The sequence below is a fragment of the Orussus abietinus genome, unplaced genomic scaffold, assembly GCF_000612105.2.
Source record: "Orussus abietinus isolate OABI.00-Male unplaced genomic scaffold, Oabi_2.0 scaffold32, whole genome shotgun sequence".
Lineage (NCBI taxonomy): Eukaryota > Metazoa > Arthropoda > Insecta > Hymenoptera > Orussidae > Orussus > Orussus abietinus.
In genome coordinates, this window is record NW_019394330.1 from 467375 (window position 1) to 493969 (window position 26595).

General features: G+C 45.4%; 1 protein-coding gene across 1 annotated transcript in view; it reads right to left on the reverse strand.

The window, feature by feature from the left end:
• LOC105703912 (delta-sarcoglycan) overlaps positions 1-26595 on the reverse strand; it is a 126398-nt gene that overhangs the window by 99503 nt on the left and 300 nt on the right. The window contains exon 2 of the mRNA XM_012432697.1: positions 26469-26571. The gene's annotated coding sequence lies outside the window, so the exon portion shown is untranslated. The remainder of the gene's footprint in view (positions 1-26468; positions 26572-26595) is intronic.

Sequence of the window (26595 nt, forward strand, 5' to 3'; positions counted from 1 at the left end):
GTGCTTCTCCGGTCTTTCTTATTGTAACGAGTTTCCGCGATTAAGAGTGAAACAGGATGTACAATGTATAGAAATTAAGTCCATGAACACCAGAGACGTACTCCAATTTTTCTGGAGTCCCGACATCTCCACCGACAATTGTCAGCCCAATAAATTCGGTATTGCCGCAGCAGCTTTCCCTCGATTCTACTCCACGATATGTCCATTCCAACCGGTAATCCATTGTTCCAACGAATTGACGTAGTTACTCTGGCCAGTGGAGCACGTGCCGAAGTGAGGATCGCTGTTTCAGGATCTCCTCTAACTCCTGAGGAATCTCCCCGAGGAGGAAAAGAACGGGAGAAAGCCCGAAGCTGGGACGAACGGGCCGAGAAAAGTTAAAGTCCGACTCGGCGTTGGGATTGCGAGGTGGCCGATAACAAAACTTTTGCAAACAAGCCGGCACGATGCTCGTAGCCCTCGCTAGAGAGGTGGCTCCCAAGTTAGCCGGACCCGTAGAAATTCCGGAAGGTGCACCTCTCGCTAGGGAAAGGCACCCCCCGAGTACAGTTTCCTCTGTTTCGAGGTAAAGCTCCGCGATTCGCGACGCTTTCGCCCTCTCTCTACGTAATACGTTTCCATGGCGGCGAACTGACCCAGCCGAGAGAGGCATTTCGTGCAAAGTACTAAAACTCGTATTAGGAGGCAAATTATTGCCGTACTTTTTCAACTGCCCTGGCCAACTTTAATACCATCCTTGCTGACATAACTCGACCGAATTATTCCTGACGCAGCTTAACTGTGAAAGTGGCGTCAAAGAGGTCTCGTTCGTGAAACCTTTCTCAAAACTAGGTGTACCGAGTCGATTCAAACTTTACACTATAAATATGGAGAGTATAAGGAAGGTCCTGAAACTCATGGAATTTCAATTTTTTAAACATTTGTTCACAGATGTTGTTAAAATTCTGCAGTAGCCGTTCAAGGTTCGCAATACATGGCGTCATTATAGCCTCTGATAAATGTCCCTCCACCATAATTTCCGAAGCTGCGCGCTTAATAGAGACTCTAGAAGCTGCTATACCAAATGCACCAAGAAGTGCGTTCACCTGTTAGAACGAAATCAGGACCCCAAGGGGGTAGTTAACCAGTCAAGGGTGGCGGTGAGCGGTTCGCAGGTCGGGAGTATCGCAGGGGTGGCATGGGAGTTGCGCGGAGCACAAGGTCACAAGAGGGTGAGAAATTAGGTAGATTTAACGTTGGCCACAGAGCGGCTCTCCGAGCACTAAGTGATCATGGATTAGCTGTGGGAGGAAACGAGGGGGCGGTATTCGGGATACCGAAGGGTTAGCAGGAAAGGGGGAGAGACGCTTGGCAAAACCATGTGCCTGCCAGCTAATTACCGCTGGGTGGTTCAGCGCTCGAAACCATGACCTATCCCGGGTCGTATTTGGGATCAGCCGAGCTGGGGAATCGAGACCTACTCGAGGAGCCCGACTTCATGAAAATCGGGGATAGGGCTGGAGATCATGAAACAAGGGTCTACCGATTTACAACGTATTTTAATAAGAGTTTATTTGGGATCAGCCCAGCTGGGGAATCGAGACCAAAAATAAACCGGAAAATATCTCTGGATATTTTTCATCCCTAAATATTAAGTTTGAAGAGGGAGCCGCACTAGACACCCATTCAGTCCGCGGTACGACTATTGGCATGATCTCGTACATAGACACACGATTGCTCGTCCATATGCGGCAGTATACTCGGACGCGACGGTGTTGCGGCGAGTAGCTGTATTCTTTTGTTATCGAAACAAGGGTGACCGCGAACGTAGAGGGCTCCGCGGACGTTATAATGCCGGTAGGCGAATGTTTTTTTCGAAAACGTTTCGCATCGTACGGCCAGCGAGCGGGCGACTCCGTGTTTTTTTTTTTGTGTTTTATTCCACGAGGGGCGGACCTTTTAATTCTCACTTTTCAATATTCACGTACACCGACCCGGCGGCTCGGAGTTAATGGGTGATGGGAGCGGACGCCGGGGGGCGGGCCGGGGCAGCCGGGCTTTCGAAAAAGCTTTATTTATTTCGAGCTTTTGATGTGCGGTTGCCGATGGAAAAGCCGGCGAACAGAATCCACGGCGATCCCTCGAAAGGAGCACGAAGGCCGAGCTTCTCGCCCAACGCCGGACAAAAACTGGCACGCCCTTTCCCCCGAATCGGGAAAATTTTATCCTACCCTCTCTTGACCGCTCCCTGCCCTGGAATCCACCCCCGAGACAAACCAGGTCTTCCCTCTGCGCGGCTTGATAAGGAATAATGAAACAATGAGGAAGACCCACTCTTGGCCGACGAGCAATCTACCCCGGCGAGCATCATGACGGCCATTCGAGGGAAAAACGGGAGAAAAGGGGGAAAGAGGGGCTGCTCCGTTATTAGATTTAAACTGTTTGGCCTCTGGAGTGCCGAGGCTAATTGTCGGGGGAGTACGAGCCCTTCTCTGGACACTTTACTATTATTTCCAACGAGGCCCCATCTTAATTCCGATACCGCACAAATCGCCGAACTATAATCCTTAATCCAGTATGATTAATACGAATGGACATTTTCCTGTTTAACCTGTAAACCTGTTTCCATGACGAAAAAAATCGTCATGCCCATTTGAAGGGTCTCCTGGTATGACGAAAAATTTCGCTATTCTAGTAACTATTCATACCTAATTAAGTAAAACTTTTTGTTCGCGGGTTGCTAACCAAAATCTTCAACAGACTCGCAATTCTAAAATAAATGGTGATCAGATTTAACTCTGAACGACTGTTTTCACTTTTGGAATACAACCAAACAGCCCGACGAAGTTCTCTCGAGTCACCTATCCTAATACAAACCGCGGTTGATGGGGCTTATCTTCGTGGATACCCTAACTTTTGGCTTCACTGGGATCGCAAAGTTAAATGTGCTCCCTCCTGCAGAGACTTCTACCAAATGTGACTGATAAAGTTATCGAATCAGCAACCCAGCATATCAGTTCGTCTGCAGATTTGATCTCACGGCATGAATCCGATTTCGCTATTAATTTCCCTAGATACACATCCACCCTGATCAATGCACAAAATCTCCCCACAATTTCCAGTGTTCTAAGAAGAAGCATTCCCTTAAATGAAAAGTTCACTAAACTGGAATTGATAAAAAAACCTTTTGGATCCGCTCGTAGGAAATCACCTTCCCAAATGAGGAAAAAAATACAAGAACCGATTCCAGGAGTCAAAGAAGTAAAGGTTCGGGAAATCTTAGGCACTCGAACTCGGGGGTTGCAGAGGTGGAGTGTGGTTGTCAAGTGCCTCAACCCCTTCGACCCTCCTCTGTCTTCGAGACGGTGTCCGACATCGTGTAGCTTTCACGACACCCTCTATTCACACCCCACCAGATAGGTTAACCGCTACCCCGTTATACATGCAGTCTGCTGAGCCACCCTCGCACCTTTGCACTTCTGCCATTCGCCGTTGCCTTAGTCCACCATGCGCACCTAAGGGTGGGAAATTGCGTCCACCCTGACACGCGCTCTCGCACGCGGTCGTGTCCTCTCGAAGGGTGCATCGCGAGGATACATACTTTGGAGAAACATAGCGAGTCGACATCACCAACCACGCCTCCACCTTGGAGTAGTGCGTTAAGGTGACATGAAAGTGTGATATATACGCACCGAAAAGTCAAAATATTTATAAAACTTTTCTCCAAACTGGGTGCACCGAATTATCTGAAAGTTTAACTCGTGAAATTTCATTTTTCGAAAAAGATTTTGCATTTATCTCGGAAAAGAACAAGAAAGCGATTTTTTGCAGCGCACTCTTCCTTAGAGCCTCCACAATCACGTGCTAAAGTTTCATTTAATGGAGGTGCATCCAGTTTGGAGAAAAGTTTCATTGACTTCTCAGATGGTACTTTCGCATCCCCTTAAGCGACTGCTACCCTAATATCAGGGGTGGCATTGATGACACCTTCCTCGTTGACGCGCCCTCCAGGCAGAAGCCGGAAGGGAAGTTCGGCGGGTCCTCGAAATTCCGTTCCGAGGCTCGGTGGAGGATATTTCCACGATTCGAGCACCGCTCGGCATGGAGACCACCCTCGAGTCGTCACTTCGCCCCCGAGTGCGCGTTCGGGAAACACGCGATTTCTAAATTCTCCCCTGGCTAAGCTCCGACGAAGCCTGAAATTCCGTCCGAATCGCCGATGGGTCTTTGGGAATTTCGCCACATCCGCGATGCACCAGATATCCAGACAGTCCCAGGCGTTGAGATGCGATCAATGTATATCTTGTAATTTGGTAGTACCTCATTTGATGACACGATTATGAATACATACATTGGAAAAGAATTTAATACTCAAAGCGGTTTATTGGGGTTTGAGATTGAAGCTTTGATCAAACTCGAACGATATGTTCCTTCAAGTTCCGCAGGTTTGACGCGTGCATTTCTTCCGTTTCTGATGTAGGTACATCCTGTTAGGATTTTTTAATTCACGTGAATATTTTTGTGAAATGAAAGTTAATCCCAAGTTATTGATCAAGGCACGGCGATCCATGAAGGTGTAACGAACCTTTCTAGGACCTACCGGCAATTCTTGTCACGTGCCTTCTCGTGGACTCGAAAGTCCTTCCTCCAACCCCCGCCAAGGTTATTAAACCGCCGAGCGCGTTATTAACGATTTATTTCCACGGAGCGACAACGCGGCTCGCAACAACAAAATGGCCGTGTATAATGAACGCAAGGTCTGACCCGGTTTGCTTTCGCGGCACGTAATAAAGTACCGTACACGCCGATGTTGGATGGCGAAGGAACGGAAAGGGATGGTGTTCTATTTCTCTTTCATTTTTTTCTTTTTTCACGAAACTCGTCGCATTAGACGAGATTTTCGAGCGACGTACAAGTTTAGTTTACACCTAAGTTTCGATGTTCCGGGATGGCCACGTGACACTGTAGGGATTAGAGATGAGCAAGTGCAAGAGCAAGACCATGGTTTGGTACCCTTTGTTTTGGCACTGGTCTAGTAACATTTCTTATCATAACCGTGAATCCTTTTCCTGCGTGCATTGAGTACCTCATTATGTGATATTATTATCAGGTCTCGCCTCGCGGGTTTTCATCATAGTTAAGAAAAAGCAAACCGTGATTTGAAGCTCTTGACCCGATGTAACAGAGGGTACGTTTAATTGGCAGGAAGTACGGGGTTGAGCAATTACGGCCACCGCCTTTTCCACCGACGAAGTACGAGCACATAAAGAGGGCGAATATTGCGGCATCGTTTCCGTACAATGAGGAAGTACGTGCACCGTGCTACTTGCAATCGCCGTTCTTCCCTCCACCGTTCTCTTAATTTTCGTTAAAGTCCCATTCCTTTCTCCCTTCCTCTCCCGGTTCGCTTCTCGTCAAAGCCTTTTTCCGTTCTATTCTACTCGCGCTCCGTCTTTGTTAATTCATCCTTCGACCTTTCTTTGTTCCGTACATGTTTGTTTATTTAAAAATTTTTCCGTTTCGCGGATAAATTCAAAGATTCGCGACTGCTTGGCTACACCGAAACAGATAGGAAGGAAGCGAAACGGCAAAGCGAGAAATCCCGCGAAAGCAACAAAGAAATTCCTCTTGGCATTCATCCTTCGATATCATAGGCTACATTTAATAAATAGGAAGACAACCAGACTTATTTCAAGTTGGAAGATTTGTTTGCATCTCCATTGTTTGCACTTGCATTTGCAAAAATGCCGTTTGCCAGATTAATATTGCACGGTTAGGTATGATCTATATACAGGGTATACGAAATATGTTCAGGACAATACAAACAAATAATCTGACATGCGTAACGTAATTGTAACTGCTGAATGTTAACATTAGCGGGCGTGCATCTTCCATGCTCCTCCACCTCGTTCTCTTGTCTCTCGTTTCACTTTCTCCGCGACATGTCGGCTTCCTTTCTCCGTTCCTCCGATTTCGCTCGCCCTCCACCTTTTCCCATCCCTACGGTGTCTTTCTCACCCTTCTCGTTCTCTTTTCGCCTTCGTGAGTGTATGCGTGCGAGTATCTCTGTCTAAAGCCAGCCGACCCCACCAATCCCTTTTGTACTCTTTCCGTCCCCGACGGCATTATTTCCGTCACTTATCTCTAGGCAAATAACCAGCGGGGATTGTGTACGGGGGTTGGACGTCGGATGAGGGGGTCGAAGGGGTGGAGTGATGGGGGTGGCGCGAGGTTTGGCTCAATTGAGCGTGGAGACGATTGCGCTTAACTACGTGCCTGATCCTCCAGTCTTATGGGGGTGTCTAATGCTCACTCGGCTGCACCCTGTGGCTCCGAAACCCCACCCTGAGGAAATCCTCGAATCGCTAGCATCCTTTCGAGAGGCTGCCCGTTTCGATTTTTTTTCGACATTTTGCCAATTGAACTCCAAAATTTCCAAAAACTTTCCTGCGAAGTTCATGAAGTTCTGTTAGGTGCGATATACCGGGAAATATACGACATGTATTTTTATTAACAATGCTTTCTCTCTTGCTTCGAATACTTGTATTAACATATTATGAATTATGTGACATCGGTGTTCCATAATTTTTTACATATTCCTGCCGATAAAATGAGCCACGTTTACATTGCTTTTCAATTCCTGGCTGAATTAATTCAAGTCCCAATTCTTGTCTACGACGTGCCACGTCTTGAATCCTGGAGGATTAGACATTAAATTAAAGAAACAAGTGCCTGAAATTGGCCTAATTTCCGGATAGTCATTTATCTTTAAATCCTTCACTATTGAATCTGCAGCATCCTTTATTCCACTCCACTTTCTATCCTTGCTTCCACCTTGCATCAATCTTCCGCCTACCTTTCACGCGGCTCTTTAAGAGCTTTATGCTCCTTCCACTTTTTAATTAATAAGAACCAATTATTCCCCGTCGACGTCTCACTATCCTGTCTCATTCCCTTCTCTTCTCTCCGTTTATGCTCCTGTGCTCACCTGCCGGGAAGGTACAAACTCAGGGGTACATTAATGTTACGGCTCAATCCGCTGTGGAATATCGATCCCCTTACTTTGTCCATTTGCTGTACGAACGGACGGCGGAGGGTGTAAAATTTACAGGGTGGCCGCTAATGCACGGACAAACAAATTAATGGATAAAATGATCGATCAATAGAGCGTACGCACGTACGTCAATCATTTATCGTAGCGGGCCCGAGAATCCACTTTCCTCTATTCAGTCCAACCCCGTGAAGGCCCTTTCGCATCCTTTCAGTTGACCGATTTCATTCCTACTTTTAGACTTCTCATATTTGCCGATCGAAACTTTCGAGGATATTTGCAATGTAGATTCGATTCGAAGAATATCTTGCGCCGACCCTAGTCAGAATTTAACGTCGACACGCTGTCTGTTAAAATGTAGAAATTAAGCTAAAGAGGTTTAAGAATCTGCATTTTCTTTTATCAAGAGATATTTTATTTGAAATGGTCTCGATACTGGCGAGTAAGCACCGCAGCGACATTCTTGAGTCCGAGAGATATTTAAGTAATATTTAAAAAAATTCTTACAGTCAATAGAAGACTACGGTAGCAATAATTGCAAAAAGATTTCTTTCAGCGTCAAGGGCTGTCTCTCATATGTACTAAAGTTGTAATACATGTTATACATTTTATTTGAAAATATGTTATCAAATTTCTATACCATGTCTGAATGAAACTTCCAACAGGAATGGTATAAAATTATCATATTTCTTTTTAACGAATGAACGAACAGCGCAAACCGCGTCGGGGCATCGATCGGGATCGAATTTATTGTTGGAATGAACTGGCCGATCATAAATCGAAGCACCAGCCCAGAGGAAGCGATTGACCAAGCGAGTTGTCGAGCATGGAAATGCCGATAATCGTCACCAGATCCGTCGCGATCTCCGTCGAGAATGTTTAGACGTGCCGAAGGGTTGGAATGCATTGGCAGGGTAGATGTGTCGGAAGTGACGTAGCAGGCGTTATCACCGCCGGAAGGGCATTAGTCGGCCGGAACTGGCAATTTCCGGTAGCAAACGTCCCTGTTGATCGGACTTCCGGCTTTGACTATTGCACGTCACGAGTCCCTTCGCGTCCTTACACCCGACTATTCTCCCGTCTAGTTAAACTTGAAAATATCCTCTTTCCGAGTTCTGGCGACAAAAGTCATACCTTTCCAAGAGTAAAAGTTTCCTGCTCCCTCTGTAAAGCGAGCAATCCTTCTAATGGGTGCATTTGGGGAGACGCGCTCTCAAGTGAAGGTAAATTAACCGGATTTATGTAATACTCTGAACAACTTGGGAACAGGATCATTTCGTAATCGCTTTTGTTCGCCGAACAGTATCCAGAGTCTAAATTTGGATCGGTCCCCCCGAAACGCTGTAAATTTATCAACAGCGAAACGTTTCATACGATTATAATTCTAAAAAGTGTACACGGGTGAAAGAAACGCTAATTTTAGTCATAGGGAAATCGCATATACTAATGTTTCCAAAATTATCCAAAAATAGTAACAACGATCTGTTTTCCTTGTGTTAAAAATAATCTCTCGATTTTACCTGATTGTTAATAGCAGGACCCATTCGATAGTTCAATTTGAAATCATATGTACAAATTGTTCATGGCACTATGATTACAAACGTGTTCGACCCGTTGACTTTGGGCGAAGCTATTAACACGTTTAACAGTTATTTAAACTTTCAACCGAGGTGAAATCATGAAGGGACTTCCAAGGCATCGTTGCTTCGGCTTCGTTGAGGAAATTAGTCCGCGATTAGTCGCGTTGGACGGTACATTTAACAATAGCAACCCTGCGGCTGCAAACGCGTCTTATTGCGCGGCCTCTTGCGCAAAGGGACGGCGAAGTGAGTTCTGGGGGAAAACGTTAATAGCTAAATTATTCGGAGGTAGAGTTCGTAATGCGAGTGCGATTCTGTGTACGGCCGGGGCTCGGATCCCGTGTTATTAGCATAGCAACTCGGCCCTGTAACACGCGTAACAGGAACACCAGCCGTTGCCGGGAACGCCGGCGAATGCTTCTATGGGGACCCATAACTGCCTAATAATGTCTGCTTCCTTATATCAAGCTAAGTCCTGCGGCCACCCGAAGGAAATTTGCCTGGTTGGCCTACCCGGAACTTCCTAAAGGCCTATTCCGAAACTTCGAAACGAAATATAAGCGAATCGCTGATCGGTGCGACTGAAGGCACGATAAACGCGAATCTTTAATCGGTATCGATCACCTGCAAGGTGTGTGTTACGATAAGACTCCCGACTCGAGGGGACGAATCGTAATTAGAATACGACGCCATCCTGAGTTGTATTTTTAACATAGCCGCGAAGAGCGAGAAGTATACAAATTACTCAATTTATATGGAAATCCCGTAGACGTCTTTCAATGAAAGTTACGAAATCTGGTTCCATGAGTTCTGCATGGGAATCGGTGAAGAGAGGAGAAATGGAAGCGAAGCTCAAAGAAAAAACTCATAAACACGGACGTCACTCTGTAACGTCAATCTTTGGTAAAAAGAAAAGAGTAAGGAGAGAAGCAGAAATAAATGACCCCAAACTCATCCTCGTCCTCTCATTGCTTATGGATCCAATACAGAGATATTGGGTCGGCACGTAACATTGTGAGGTTTTTCGCACCCCAATACATTGCTTCGATAATTCTTGAAACTTGGCGGAACGTATGTACCCATGTATGCAATTTTTGAGGGAACATGCCCGACGAGAATTCCGTCTCTCCTTTCTGCCTTCCCGCCTCCTTCCTCGTGGCGTTTCCAAAGGCATCGTCCGAGAAACTCTCGACTTGCCCCGGAGTCGAAGTTGGACGTCGGAAACGTCCGAAGCCGACACCGCGAAGGGAATCGAAAGTTAAGAAGCTTTGCGGTATGAACGGTAATCGAATTGGGGTTGTGCGAGCCGGGGGCTAGGAATTACCCTGCTCGTTTAAGCGGAGAACACTTTGCCCAGCGAAAACACGGGAGTTACGTTCCCTCGTTTCACGGAAGGAACGAGTGTTTGCCAAAGATAACCTTTGTTAGACGTAGATTCTAAGCCGCGGGCCATCCCTCTCTCTTTCTCCCTTTCTCTTTCTCTCGCACGAGCGCGTCCCTCTCTCACGTTTTATCCTCCTTTGTCTCGATCCGCTTCCGTATCCACTTTTGTCCTCCTTGCTAGGCAGCATTCGTTTCAGGGACCGAGAGCTAGGCAAAGCAAAAGCGGGACCCACGCAACTCGCTTTTCGTGCGCCGTGCTGTGATCGCCCACAACCACAATTTGGAAATCCCTTTGCGCTTTTGCGCGCCCAAAGCAGATTTTGTTACCGCGAAATATCCACCGGACGGTCGGTGTGTACCTACGCCCGTTTCCCGAAAATCTCTCCCTTAATGCCTCTAACGCAATGTAAAAGCCACGCGTTCGCGTTACGTGCCTATCGAGTGTCCGTGGTACTTGCAAATGGTGTTTGAAGCCCAAAGAAAACCAACATGGTGAAATGTTGTTTGGATGCCGTTACACGTAACGTCTATTTCTCGTTTGGATGTCGAGTAAGGGGGACAAGTGCTCTTCCGTTGTTATAATTATACAATGTAAGGAAGGTCCGGACACCTATGAAATTTCATTTTTCATAAAAATTGTATTACCTTAGGGTAATGAGCCCTATCATAACTTAAAAGCATATGTGAAGAACAATCGATAAACGTTTCAAGAATACAGGATAAATTGTACGTGATTGATTTTCCTGCAGTATGTCGCATTAAGATCGATAACGATACGTTGAATACAACTCTTTCGGTATGAGAGACGTATTTTTTTGACGTGAGAGGGTGTAGGTTGAATAATTTGAATAAAAATGCAATGGTTTCTAGTTGTAAAGGAAGTTTAAGGAGATGGGTTTATTCGCAAAAAGTAACGTATTGGGATATTGAAAAGGTAATGTGATAACCGGGGCAAAAGACGAATTGATCGATTAAATGGAATGCATCGAAATGCTGTTTGGAGATGAAAGGAATGTTAACGCAGGGAATGCCAACGTCACAGGGTGGTAACGTTAATAGAAAAAGTTCCCTGTGTTCTGAAAAAGGCAAAGAAAAGGTAAAAGCACATCCAGATGAAGAACCACTGAAACTCCTGAAGCTTATAAGCGGAGAGAACCTAGATGTTCTGACAGATCTCTTTAATGAGGTGTATCCCGCTGGCACAATTTCAGGCGAGTGGTTAATTTAAACTTTTATAACTGAAAAAGCAAGAGCAAAAGAATCTAGCGACGGGGGAACGACAAGTTTAATGAACCATGCGTTAAAGGTATTTCTAAAGACGATTTATAGAGAAGCATACAAGATAAACTCCAACACTTAAGGTGATCGATCATTGGTTATCAAAATAGCCTATGATTGAGTGTGTAAATTTACACGGGAATTATTTGCAGGGTGTTAAGAGAAGTAAACTTGAGTCTAAATCGATCGGAAAATGCATGTCTATTTGAAGAAATGTCTGAAGCGATGGATTCAAACAATCAGCTGACACGTCGCGTAAAGCTCGAGGGAATTCGCGGTGTCTCCCTTTTCCTGTGTTGCTTACCTAAACCATATCGTCGTGGCGTGCCTTAAGGCTCGTTTCAGAGCTTAAATTCGAACAGCGGTAAATCCATCTGCTGCAATTTGTTTAATTCGGAGCAGTCGAGCATTCGGCTGGCACTAATTGGACGGCGAGCGCACCTATGCCGAAATGATTCGGCACGAAGTCGAAAGACACCGCCCCGCGCAACAACGTCAGTAATTAAGTGGCTAACCGTAGGAAATTCATGGGGCCGTTAAACCTTGAGAGCTTGGAAATCGTACCTAGGGCACGAGTACATAATGTGTAAGTACCCCCGCATGTGTACCGCGTATATAGAACCCCTAGTCAGAACCTGGGAGCAGTCTTGAAGCAATCCGTACACTGTTAAAAAAATTCATACTCTATCAGTACATGAGGTTGTAATACAATTATTAACTTCATGTCTTCAAAGTGAGTTAGTACACATTTCTTGCGAACTTCGAAATAAACGTACAATTTTATAATTTTGTATATCTGTCTACTAAAATTATTATGAAATTATTACTTCTTTTTTCCTAACTTTACTACGTACGAATGTCCGGAAATTATGAAACATATGTCATAAAATTACTATGTTATATATTTTATTTGATACTTTTATATAAAATTAGTGCACCATGACTGAATTAAACTTCCATCAAAAATGGTGTGAAATTCACAACATTTTTTTAACGGTATACATAGGACCGCTAGGCAGAATCTGAAAGCCATTTTGAAGCAATCTGACGGGAACCTGCAAAGAGCATTCCACCTAAACAGCTCATAACGGGTCCGATTTCGGTTTGCAAGGAAGAAATTGGAGTAAGACGGGGCCACGGAGAGTAATTCCGACTAATCTAGTACACGTTACCCTCGGGAATCGGGTACATCCTACACCGTTCTCGAACGGTAGCCTGTCATCGGGGTCTCCCATCGATTTAGAATTATTTTCGTCTCCGCAAATGTGTAAGTAGGGTAAATCCAGAATACTTCATTCCGAGAGTTGACCTCGCCTATTTTCGACTGGAGCCATTTTTGTGCAAACATACGTAATTAAGATGACACGAAAGGCGTTGAGAAATTTAACCGACGTCGATAAATTAAATTTCATCTACACCCTTACAGTGCCGCCATTTTTATATCTCTCATACACAATTTAACTTTTTGCGTTAACGATGTGAAGCGCAATATATTACTGACAATTTTCGGGGGGAAATGAATGCGATCAAAGTGATCATAAATATGACGAAACCGTTCTGCAATTAGCGAAATTCAATTTTTACTGGAAATTCTCGGGTATTTTGTCATTTTTATCGTGAACTCGAACGTTACCAGATTCTAGTTTCCAGTTTTATTCCGACAATATACGATCATCGTCAACGTATATCATGCCGTCCGTTCCAATTACAAATAACAGGCTCCCGTGTACATAGTCTGCAGTACAATTTGAACCAGTACGCCGAGCAACATTACTCTATAGACGTCTTAGTAGCAATTTGTAACGGATCAGTTCCAACTCCATTATCTCTACCGCAGTATTGTTGCAGATAGTTATTACGATACCGTTTTGAATTTACGTTGCTGTATTCTCTATCTAGATTCAATCTGTTTACGTCAGGTGATCGATGATCATTTTATCGACGTCGATTAAATTTCTCAGCGCCTTTCACATCATCTTAAGCCGTACGGGCGACATACACGAAATATATGAAAATTGTCAATAGTAGACCCAGGTATTTTAAATACCTCCTACATACATCGGTCACACTCCACCCTTCGATTCCTAACGAAATTCCTCCAAGTGCGACCCTTTCCCCAGGCATATCACTCATAATTTTCCTCAACGTGCCTCGAATTCTCCTCTCCCTGAACCTCACAATTACCGATAACGCAGCCCCTCAAACAAATTGATCCTTGAAATCTGACGGGCCCGCTGATCCCCTATTCATTTCGCCCGGATGATGTTCATACCCTCCCTAATGCCTCCCAACGTTGCGCGCTCGCGGACGGGTAACGTCGAGTACTTGTCAAAAAGCATTTCCAACCGTTCCGTCACAGAAGTAACTTCCGACCGGGGTGGAGTATCGACAGGGAAAGCTACCATTTCAATATCTGTCACGGTGTCGGTACGCGCCGCGGCGGAAGGTGCGTTTGATGCGCGGTCCCGACTTCCGCGAGGCGTAACCTCCTTTTCGCTTCCCTCCTCGTCATTCTCCTTCAATTTCGTTCTAATTCTCCGTCTCCGAGTGGAGCAACCAGGGCGGTTGCTGGTCCGTGCACTCGTAGCTACCTTTGAAATTTATGCATACAGGAATATAACGCCGGACTAGGGGGGACAAAAAGTGATGAGAGGCTGCTTGGCCAGGATGGTCGTGCACCGAGTCCTGGTGGAAAGCTCGCGGCGGAGTTAGAGGCCACACCGGGGCTTGCTAAATGCGCAACGCCAACCTATGCATGCTAATGCCTATCTTACCGGTTTACACGCCCGACGCTTTACGATACGTACGTAACTTAGGGATAGAGCCGTAGACTTTTTTATGACGCCGCGAGGCCGGAGGGGTGGAGGCTTAATCTGACCGACGGATCCGATAGGGTTGGTTGAAACCGAACGACCGATTCGATCGGCCGTGATTTGCAGCTAGCCCTGAAGCATCGGTGATCGCGTTTATGTCGGCCCCGATTTACAGGGGAACGATCACTGCTACCAAGATCAATCCCAACCTAACGCAATGCCGATTTAGCGGTAACTCCCTCGCTCTTATCGTCGGGGAGACTGCACTCCGATGTATCGATACACTGATAAAAAAATTCATAAAATTCATACACTTTTAGTACACGAGGTTGCGATGAAATTAAAAATTTGATGTCTTAATAGAGAATTAGGAATTACGTTAACATAAATTTTCAAGCAATCGATGCGAAGCTAAGCAGGGGAAACGCAGCTTGCGATACATTAGGTAAGCTGGAATAAAGCCGGTATTACCTGGACCTTCGTATTCCTCGTTGATTAAATCTTTGAACGGGAGATGAAAAGTCTCTCTTATGTTCAGTCCCCGGTCAAATATACAATTCTCTCCATGTTACCCTGTTGGAGAATTTTCCGTCCTCCGGATTATTATCCGCGCCATTGGAATTGCAATGAGCTATCTTCGTACATAACAACTTTACCACGGAACGGCAGTCCCATTCCCCGAAATGAAAATCATAATCACGAGCCATATTATCCTATCACTGCCGACTTGATTTTCATCAAAATCTGATTCATGTTCCGACGGAAACATTTCGTTTCGATAGAAATTCGGGGAATTGTTAATTAATCACAGTAGCGTTCCCTGTACCGAGCGTGATTTCCAGCGGGAGTTATTTACAGTCTCGTGATCGCACACAGAAGTTATTTCTATCAGGGCGCTCCACATAATTTTAGTGGTGTAATGAACTTTTTCTTTCCCCTTCGGCCCCGTCTCCGACCATTCTCGTAAACAATATGCAGAAACGCAAAGATCGAAATCGACACGAAGCCTAGACGCGAGTCCGGAGCGGTTATGGCGAGGAGCTGTAAATCATTCGGCAGCATTATGGCCTTATGGTGTAGCCCCGACCCCATAACGCAGAAACACCGGGAACATATCTTTCAGGTAGCCACCAGAAACTTCGTGCGTTGTCGCAAAGCACGCGATATCATTTTTCAAGCTTTAATTTCATGGCATCGGGCATACTCGCCGTAATAAACACGCCTCGTTTCATAAGGTGATATAAAAAAATCAGCCTATATATATATACCTGAGATGTCAATTCGTCAACATATAAACAGTCATGAATTCATGAGATTTTTTGCCACTTTGCCACTGTTGGCAATGGGACGCACCAACTTATGCTACTACTTGAGTATTCAAAACGGCATTACCACAAAGGGTATAGATCATTAGAATCAATGAAATTTCTCGAGGATCACACGTTCTTTCTTAGGACTTTCATAATCGCGTGCTGAAGTTTCAAGTGATTCGGTGCACCCAGTTTGGAGAAAAGTTTCATAAATATTTTGCCGTTTTCATATATAGCATCACCCTTTCATATCACCTTAAGGCTTTCCAAAGTCAACTTTGGGAATCCTTTAAGCCCCTCCGTTTCCCATTTCGTGTTTCCTCGTTAACCATTACGCATTTAAATTTTATTAAAAGCTGCACTCATATTGTTCAATTTAAAACTTGTAACTTTATTTTTCGTTAAAATGAAACACGGGAATTTATGCTTCGGGGTTTTTATAGAAACGTAACCAGTTCCTTATTAGCGTAAATTCTCCCTTAGTGCAAGAAGTTTATTAAAGGTAATTGCTTTTTCTTAGTTATAAGGAGTTATATTGCGGATTAAAGGAAGTCGCCAAGAATGGCTCTATAATCTGTTGAAATATTGTTGAATCCAAATAAATAATGTAATAGCCTCGGCGAAATGACAAAATGTATTGTTGTCTCGACGTAACCGCTCCATCAACCACCGCATTAAATTATTGGCCGTCGCAATAAAACGGATCCATTACATTGCAGAACAAATTTCGCCAGCTTAACCACATATTCCATATTTTACGGAAATATTGTTAAATATCCGCTCATGATTACTTTAGTACGTGGCAACGATAAAATTAATACCCTATCATATATTTTTATTTATCATATCGATTCGATCTCGATCGATCGATCGAGATCGATATCGATTTATCATATGATAAATCGAAACCCTTTGTACCGGTAAGGACCAATAAATAAAACATGTTCCCTAGATAATCGCATTTCCGAAATGAATAAAAAAAAAAGCCAGATACGATTTATTAATTTTATTGGTACCCGTCAAATATATCTTGACAAAAAAAATTGTATATTAACGTGAATAATTGTACCATGAAATCCCGCTCTGTATTCGATTAAAAGATGCATTTTAGTTACGACAAAAAAATTCTTGAATTTCGCCTCAATCAAAGCTAAAAGATGAGGATTCCTTATTTGCGAAGAGATCGTGATCTACTTTTACCTACTTTCGCGAATCTTTGAAATCACTGCCTAAATCAGTAGAAACAGTCCTTGATAAGGCAGAGCCCTTAAGCCTTGTCAGTGCCACCACTCGCGACATATTCGTTAATTAAAGCATCGGTCGAGTGGCGAGGCGAGTCGATCGCCTTCTTGTCGGGGGCAGCTTCGCCACGGTAATACCCAACGCTTGTCTCGAGATGCAGCCGACAGGTGGATCCCGTCTAATTGAAACGTCAATTCGAATTGGCCCGATTATCCATTCCGGGTCGTCTTCCGGTCGGCTCGCGCGCCTCCGGCTGGTATTACAATTACAGCTGGCTAATTATTTATAAACGCCTCGCTGGCGACTCCAAAGGTGTTGGGATTACGCGCGAGCTCTAGGGCTCGCATTTCCGACGAATTAACCGCGTTAATCACCCCGTGCTCCGAGCTGGACAACGGCTTCCCCGGCGGCCGCGTTAATGGGAACTCCACCCTGGCACCGTCCGATCCGCCGGGGCTCGTACAAGTATTGGCTCTTTCCTTTTTATGGATCGCTATTCTAAACGCGAAACGGCTCCAACTCCGCGGCTTTAATATCCTCCGGGACGCGCGTTGTCGCCGCCTCGAAGCCTCGATAATCCTGATCGATGTCGCCTAACTTTTTCCCTCCGACCGCCGGGGTTAACCGCCTCGCATTAACTCCGGGATAACGAGCTTCGGGGAATCTCCGAGACCCATGAGATTCACTCATCGCCGATGAGCTCCATTTTTTATACTTTTACGAAATACGTTTGATGGCAACGTTTGACGTTGACGGAAGCGAAAGGGTGAAGAAATGTCAAGTTTATATTATTTTACAGAAAATGATTTGGAAGATTTGGGGAAGTGGGGTGAAAAATCTCGGTCCAATCTCTCGCGGATCGATACTGATATCAGATTTTCCGATGGTGGATTTTTAGGTATTATGCCATTAGCGAGGTTGCATATCGTTGATTCCGTACTTTGGATAAGCACTCGTATCGATCCTATCACTTTTCTAAACGTTTTTAACGTAGATTCCGTTATCTCCACTAGTGATTTATGCGCAATAAATCTACGTTGCTAATTGCTTCCCCTCTTGCATAAAACCAGATACGCCGAAATTCCCCTTTCCTTTTAATAGCGCTCGAGCAATTTTCCCTGTGACCAGCGACCATCGTTACGATGTTTTTAATATCCTCGCAATAAACCGACGTCCCGGCACGAGTTTAACTTCGCGGTAATGATGATAAAGGTACCTCCGCAGGTCCACGAGTCCACGATGACCACGGAATTAAATTAGCATAATTCCCCGCTGGGCACTTATGGGGGATAACTTTTGCATGACTCAAGTGGCTATTGTTTCTTTCTTGTGTTTTATCGACCTTCTCGGTTTATGAGAAGTCATGCCCGAATCGCGATAAGCTTCAAAGTTCGAGTACGAGCAACAAAGTCGGTTCTCCGAGACCACCACCACGTTCTCCAACGTGGTCCAACTTTTCGGCCGAAGATATCAACCGTCTAAGAGTTCGGTGGTAATTTTTAATTGACTTAATTTTTGCCTGCCGTCAACCCTCTCGAACTACGTGGGGTTATGCTCTGTTCGTTACACGATACCGAATTCCCGTCCCACGGAAATCCCGCCACTTGTACATCTTTCCGGGACCACGACCTCGTTCTCCAACGTGGTCGAACTTTTCTTCCTGCGGTATTGACGGTCCGCTTAATTGTCCGGAGTTAACTTTGCCGCGGCGACAAACTTCGGCGAGCAACTCCGGAATGACTGCGGAATCGCATTATCCTAAATATGCTGCGCAAAGTTCTCCTCGACGTCCTCGACGCCGCGCGCTATCGCGGCCCCGACTTTAGGACCACCATTTCGGACCATCGACGTCCGGCTTGATCGTTTTACGGTTAACTCCGTTTTCAGCGACCGTAACCCTCGCCGATTACGTCTCTTGAGTCGCCTGGCGATGTCCTGACACCATTCCCACGACCCCCACAAATCGGGGAATGACCTTACGTCCACCTACCCCACGTACTGTCATGCAAAGCACGGGTCACCTGTTCCCAGTTATGACCTCGCAATATCGACACTTTATGTCGGTCATTTCTGACGATCTTCCCAAATATAATGAATAATCATTCCGTCAATTAATCGCGGTGGAAATAACGGCGCGGGTTTTTCTCCTGAAGTCGACCTGGAATAAACTAATCGGGCGTGTCGTATTTCGAACGAAGGATCATTTCCAACTTTGAGAAATATAACAGCGAAACGATTAACTAAGGTCATTTTCCAACTTTTCTTAATAATAATTACAAGGTCTATTTTTTAACATTTACATACTATGCGGAGCAAACGGCTGGCAGAAATGAAAGCATGTTATAGAAAAGTCCAAGTTTCAATTTGTCACGTGCAGGGCGTTTCGTAGTTTTACTTAACATTTGAGCACATCAGAGTTTCACCGTCATTATCACCTTAAACCATGACGTTTCTCTGTATTGTTTTCATGCTGTGCATTTGATTTGTCATATTCTACAAGAGATGATTAAAACACTAACGCGAAGACCGCAAGCTCACGTCTCCGTGAAGCGCTTAGCAAAATCACGGAAGCAACTTTAAGCGCTGAGCTTAAGACTGCTCCCAACTGTGCACCCATCCAGTCGTGGAAAAGCTCACTCGCAGAACAGCTTTAATCCTTAATAAGATTCATGGGAAATGACATCCCTCCTTCCTAGGCGTTATTCGGAATCGCGGTTATACCAGATGCTGGCAATTAGTCGCGTGCCTAATGGCCTCAACCCACTTAAGCGATCATATTTTGAGTACTTCGATTGTTTAAATATATCAAACAATTTTTTTAAATTTTTTTGAAAAAAATTTTTGAAAATATTTATATACAAATTTTTTTTAAATTGAAACTTCATGGCTACCAGACCTTCCTTAGATTCTTCATAATCACGTTGTAAAGTTTAAAACGAATCGATACACCCAGTCCGATGAAAAGTTTCATAAACGAGACTTCTCTGATGCCACTTTCGCATCCCCTTAAACCACGTGGCTTGAAATCTCATCCGAAACGCATGGACCCCAAAAGCCATCCCATTTAATCCATACCCATTCTCAAAATCTTGAATGAAATAATTCATTAAATCCCTAATTATAAATTCCTCGCGCAAGAGAATCCCCAGGAGGCACAGATGTCTTCCCTCGGAGCGCTCGACGTCACGTCGCGGATGGTCTCGTAAAAATGAAAAACACCCCGGTACTCTCTTAGCCGGTGGTTTAAAAAAATATCCGAGGATCGATCTTCGATCGTTGGCGGGCATTCGCGCGGGAGACAGCGATCTGGGGATGAGGGGAAAATGGGTTAGGAGCGGCGTCACGAGCAGGACATGGAGGCGCGCAAGGGAGTCCAGGTAGAGGGAGGCCCGTCGTATGATCGTAAAGCAGGAATCGCGGAATGCGGCACTCCATCAGCAGTAAACTTTTGCGTTTTCTTCGCACGAAACGCCACGGCCGCGAGTATAGTGCGCGGCTTCCGATGGAGCTCTCGAGCTCCCCAAGAAGGAGCGCGACGATCTCGGCTTCTCTCGCGGCTCGTGAGAGAAGGCGAGAGAGACTGGAAGAGAGTCGGATACCTTGAATGGGCTAGAGAAAGAGAGAGAGAGAGAGCCGAACGGTTCGGGGGTGCGAAGAGGGGCCGATAAAGGGGAGGGCGCGCAATAAATCGGTAATCGATTCCGCGTCTGCGGAATCACGTAGGGCGTACACGGCCGGCACGTGATTGCTCCGTTTTATTATGTTAGCACGTTTATATATTATTCAGAGGCATATTTTATAGTTACGGTTTATCCACGTCCGAGGAAGGAAAGGGAGAGCATGGGAAGGACCGAACGGAATCCCGATCCTTTCTCGTGGTCGATTTGTCCGTGTTCCCCGATGTTCCCGATGGAGTCCCACTCCAAGTAGAACCCTACCTTGGACAAAACATGGCGATATATCGGTCCACTTAGTGCACGTTGGCCAATGTGTAGCCAATAATTTGCGAATGTAGAAATTTCATTTCTAGTTCAAATGTTGAAAGTCAAAGATAAATTAAACGTTCGTTCGATATTGTAAGTCGCAGTCCTTGTTTCAATGTTGATACTCCCGGTTGTACCTGATATACGTTTTTGGGTGTACACGATATTTTTTTTAACAGTGTACCTAGTTAGACGGCGGCCAATTTAATTGCAAACGTAACCCGGATCGAATAAAACTAGCTTGAAATCCTGTAACCCAAACAACGTCCTCCCATGTCCGTCGTTCTAACGAAACCGTTTCCCTCCCGTGTAATAAAGCCAACCGCGTCATTCGTATCCAGACGCGGTGGAAATGTTGTATCGTGCCCTGGCAAAGGCACAAAAAACAAAGAGCATTTAAAGCTCGCCTAGATCACAAAAGCTTTGAAGCTCCCGCGCTATTTTGGATCGCGCTGCCTCGAAAGCACGCGGAATTATGGACATTTTGAACCGACGTCGACCACTCGCACTTCGGAGGGGAAATTTTTCAGCATTTCGAAGCTACGCGATCCGCTTAAGGTGATGTGAAAGTGGCATCGAAGAGGTTTTGTTAATAAAACTTTTCTCTCAACTCGATCTACCGAATAGTTTGAAATTTTACAACACGATGCCGCCCTCGTTTGTCGTCCTCGTTAATAACGTAATCACGCCGATTGTGCCAGTTAACCCCGACGAAATGTCATGAGACCGCTTTTCAGTAGTTTCAGGAAATCCTTGCAACGAGGGATACCGTTCCCTATGGATTTCGGGAAGTCCTCGCCCTCTCTCGTGCTCCTCCCGATTGTTCGTTCTTTCCTCGCGAGCAGACGACGGAGCTCGTCCGATCGATCCGATTTGTACACCTCCACCGATCCCCGGCCCGAGTATGTACCTATGAGCGGTAAATAATTCCGACTGCGGAGATATATCCGGCGACGTTCCCTCTCGACGTGCCGTTTCGCTCTTTGGTCCCTCGCAGAGGAGCTTCCTCCTCCACCGACCGATCGATCCGCTCGGTGATCGATCTGTCGCTTCTCCCCGATAATTCCCGCCAATTGCCGAAACTCCGACAGCCCGATAGTTTGGACCGAACACGTGTTGACATTCGCCACGAGGCGGCGACTCATTTCCCCCGATTTTAGTACAATATACCCGATATAATTCGAACCTCGGCAACTTGGGTGTTTAGAAAAATCTTCTTTACCCACGTCGATCAAGTTCCTCTACGTGTTTCGCTTCGCCTTAACCTTGCTAAACGGATTGAATTCCCTTCCGATGAATAACATGAGGAATCGGCAACCACGATACGCGTGGATTTATGCGGGAATACTTTTTCCAGGTCGATACCTCGACCGATCCTCCCCCGGGTGTGTGCGACTCCTCGCCGTGTACACGACCCCCGCAACGCGCTAGTCCACGCTACATGTCTTCGTGGATTTTCGTCGGGTAATAGGATATTCTTTACAGCGCTTTTAAAGCTCCGCTGTGAGCCCTCTTGCCTTTTATTTCGGGGCTGCGCGCCCGGCATGGCTCTGTAACATCCGGTCGACTCGTCGCGCTTCCGTTCGCCGAAAGACTCTCCGTTGGCTGCATAAATGACGACCGGGTTTGCAGAGGGTAGTTCAAACTTGAAGCCATCGATACATGCGGCTACCGTGATTCTACTGTCCTTCGACCGCAGATCCATTGCATTTGCCTCGAAATTCCCGTCCACCTTCTTGGTCATTTTGTCATCATTCATTCAGACCTCGGATACGATACTTCGCTCTCGGGAAAATTTTATTCAAATATCTCGAGTTTCTAATCTCAACGGAGAACTTGGAAATATTGAAATCCAAATTGTTCGTCCTCTTCGTTTTTCTTCTCTCGTTAAATGACTGAGCTTCTGATTGAGATCGGAAATACTCTTTCATGGTGGAAATTACCCCTTTGCACTCGAGGCCTTTTCCGCCCGGACGAGCCAGGAACTACAGACGATTTTCCGCACACTTGGGGAATTTCATCCAGCTGACTAAAATGATTTCACGTACAAATTGACGTATAAGACTATGATATTTTAATATTTTATGTATCCTTAGTCGCCATTTAAAGGACTTTCTTAGAAAATAGGATGTCGAGGCATATTGATCCGCTGGATTAACGCCGCCCATATATTTGATACAGTTTATCATAACATTGATTTTTTTGACAGTAACAGACTTTGCGGGATGCTACCGTGGACTTCTTGTGGAATGGTTTTTCTTTTTGTTAGACATGGCTGCTCCTATTTGTTAGGTCGTCCCAATTAAATGGCAAGGGGTATCGTTCTACCCTCCGTGAAATTATACATATATACCTTGTTGTCGATCGAGGTTTCCGCATCAAACCAAATGGTGACCGAGAGCCACCTCTCGAGTTTCCGCATCGGACCAAGTGGTGACTGAGAGTCACCTCTCGACTGCAAAGGGTTAACCCTACCTAGCCACTATTACGATTCACGTAATGAATCTCCGAGTTCAATATCAGGACACACCTTCGCCCTAGTTTCATTTACCGTGAGTCTCTGTTCCTTTATTTTTTTTCTTTCTACACAAGTTTCATCCGAACAAATCCATTTCAGTTTTATGAATAACGGATTACCTGTACGGAGATAATTTCCTAATGCTTCCGGAGCTGTCCATCTTATCTAAATATAAGAAATCGTAATTTCCCCCAACCTTGACCGCTCGATTAGTCTGCAGCGCACTTCCCCCTAGAAATAGGGCCGTACTTCGTTTAGAAGTCACGAATATCGTGAGGCGATCCGCGACGAGGGGATAAAGTAGCAGGAGGGTTGGCGAAGCCGAAAATAAAACGTGCCGCCCGAAACAATGGCCGCCATCGTAAATTTTCGCGCGTGTGGTCTATATTCGGCCGCGAGCACAATCGAGCGGCCGACCCGACATAATAACGCATGGACGCCGACCGTAAATTTAGTGTCGATCGTTGCCTCGGCTTAACCACCATTGGTATTCTCTTCGAATTTCCACCGCCGTCTGCACCCTGCCGACCGTCTTTTCCCCGCCACCTTCGATTTACATTCATCCACATTTTACCCAACCGCTGAAAACGGGAACTGCTCGAAACAATTCGATGTTTCGAGGTGTTAAGTACCAAATTATTTGGTGCACCCAGTTTGGAGAAAAGTTATATAAATATTTTGACGCTTCATACATATCCTTTCATATCACATTAAGTTCATCCGCACAGCAGGTATATCGAACGCTGGAGAGGAGTTGCTACTTCGGCAACTCCATCGAATTCGTGTTTGGATCCCTCGGACTTTAAAGCGCGGCAAGTGCCGAACTCGCAGAGGCAGCGGACAGAAACGAGACTTAGAGCATGCAGAAAAAAAGTAGGAGGGAAGAGTCGTTTCGATTTTCGATAGGGCCGGGGGACGTGGGGGCGGACACCGAATCGCACTAGGGCCCTCGGTCGGAGCTGGTCCCACCTGCCTCTAGGGTGAGTTCCTTTTGGTCCCGCGACATAGCCCCGGCTCGGTTAGATAATGCGAGCCCGAGTTCGTGCCGAAGTTCATCGGGCGATGGGGAGGACCCGCGGAACCTCCCGGGCAAGCAGGATTCCCAAAATTACAGACATCGCCGACGGACAAAGACTCGGGCCTCCCAAGATTTCCGGCTGAGTTCCCAAGTCCGAGGAGGAAATCCACGCGTACGCATCTGACCCTGCGTGCTAACCGTCGCGTAATATCGCGTAATATCAGGGGTACCCATAAGTAACGAATTTCTTTGACGTCTAAACACCTCTTTCTAAATAATTGATCACTCATGGGTACCCCTAATACTTATTGTTAGTCGATATGCGTAACATCCACGCGCTCGCGACAATGTGCAAATCTGACCCATGGGATGTAAAGACGAGAATTAATTCCTTGGCGAGGATGAAAATCAAGCCGTTTCAATGGATTCGGCAAAACGTCGTCGCATTAGATTCGTAACATACTTATTGGTACACTTCGAGATCGTCAAAGAGATCGATGTCCGTCTTGCCGTATATGTTAACCTGCGTACGAACCCTCGCGTAATCTCGCGTATTCTCGCGTATTCTCGCGTATTCCCACATGTCCCCACGTGTCCCCACGTATACACACACGTGGAAGGGCGAAAGCACGGAGGGAGCGACCAATGATCGTAGCTTGATCCGGCTAACTATCCTAGGCTGAGCCCCGACACGAGGAGAGATAATCAAGCGCATCGCGCGTCACGTCGGCGATCCGTAATTGGGAAACGCGATCAACCCCAGGTGCGATCGACCAATTGTCACGAGGATCAGCAGATTTTGCCTCCAGAAAATATAGTTTGATGGGTTCCCAATGAGGGTTTAGATGGATGGACACGCTTGGTTCGAGTTGACTTTTTTGGGGACACTTCGGGGTCCGAGTGTGAAGAAAGTGACCTCGTGAGCCATGGGATAGAGTTTCCTCTGAGGTTCCTGCAGGCCACATTATGTTTTTCATCCAACCCGGGGCCTGGACATAAATTAAAGAAGCAAAGGCTCTATGAATAATCGATTACCTACGGGAAGAAATTTTTAAGTCGAGTGACTAAGGGATCTCCTTAGGGCGACCTGGTATAGCAAGCTGGGATTCTCGTTGCTCCGAGCATGTTCGAAGCTCCTCGGTACATTTAATACTGTACGGGAAGTAAAATCAATATCTGCAACTGTTTACTGAAAACCACGGGTACTATTTCAGACTACAAATTGTATTGATTTTACTTTGCATCCTTCTTGTTAACCCTCCTGTGCCCAGCAACCGCGTACAGAGACACGTACATTGGTTTCATAAGAAAACCACAAATTATTATAATATAAATAGAAGGAAAGTATCGAGTTACTATACACCAAGCTGAAAGTGTCAATGTTACCAAAATGTGACATGGAACGCTTCATTTTGTATAATTCTCAACGCCTTTCATTTCATCTTAAGCACGCCAACCCTGAAGAGAGTTAGGCGAAGTTCCGAGCGGAAGATCAGCAATGCCGGGCACTCGTTAGTCGAGATCAGCTCCTAAGCATTAAATCGGGGACTTGGTTCGCTTCCGGCGCATCAAAAAACGGAATAGCCGAAATAGCGATTCGGTGTAGAAACGCGGAATCGGTCAGGAAGGAACGACCTCCAGGCACGATCGATCGGCCCTCTATTTCCGGTCGGGGCACGACCCAGTCCCGTTCCGTTTTCTATCCAGCCTCGTGGCCTCTTGTCGGGACTTATTTACCAGCTCGTTTTCGAGGGCGGAATTCGTCCATCTCCCAGGAACAGAAGAACCGCGACGTTATAAGCGTCGTATCAGAAATCCCATGAATTACTAAGGTATTTCCCAGGCACCGCGGATCGTGGAATATCCGTAAATTAATCGTATATAAAGGTTCATTAAACGGATGTAAGATATATATCTATGAACTCTATTTTAGATACACTGAAAGGCTAGACGTCCGGACATGAGACGTTATATATATGTATATATGGGTGACACTTTTGACAAATCGATTTTTCTTTGCATTTTTTCAAAGTTTATACTCTCTAGAATATCATTAAAATTTCAAGGTCGAATCAGCGTGTTCGGTACATGTTTTGTCATGCCATGAACTAGGATTCTTTTGACTGGATGAAAAATGTCATTTTGGCATTAAAAGAGCACTTTCAGGCAAAATTTCAAATTTTTGGTTCCAAACCTCGCCATATTTTTCAAAAATCTTAGTTCATGGTATGGAAAATACCTTCTAGTTTAACAGCGTTTTTTTTATTTTTCATATAAGGCATTCAGGCGGCGGAAATAAGAAAAATTCCTTACCTCCTTGTACACGGGAGCACTCTCACTCTCGGCCACTCATTGCGAAGATTTCGACGTCCTTCGAAGAAATGCGAAAACCCTTGTCAGGAATTCAGTCCAGAATCTGCCGAGGGAAATTTCACATTTC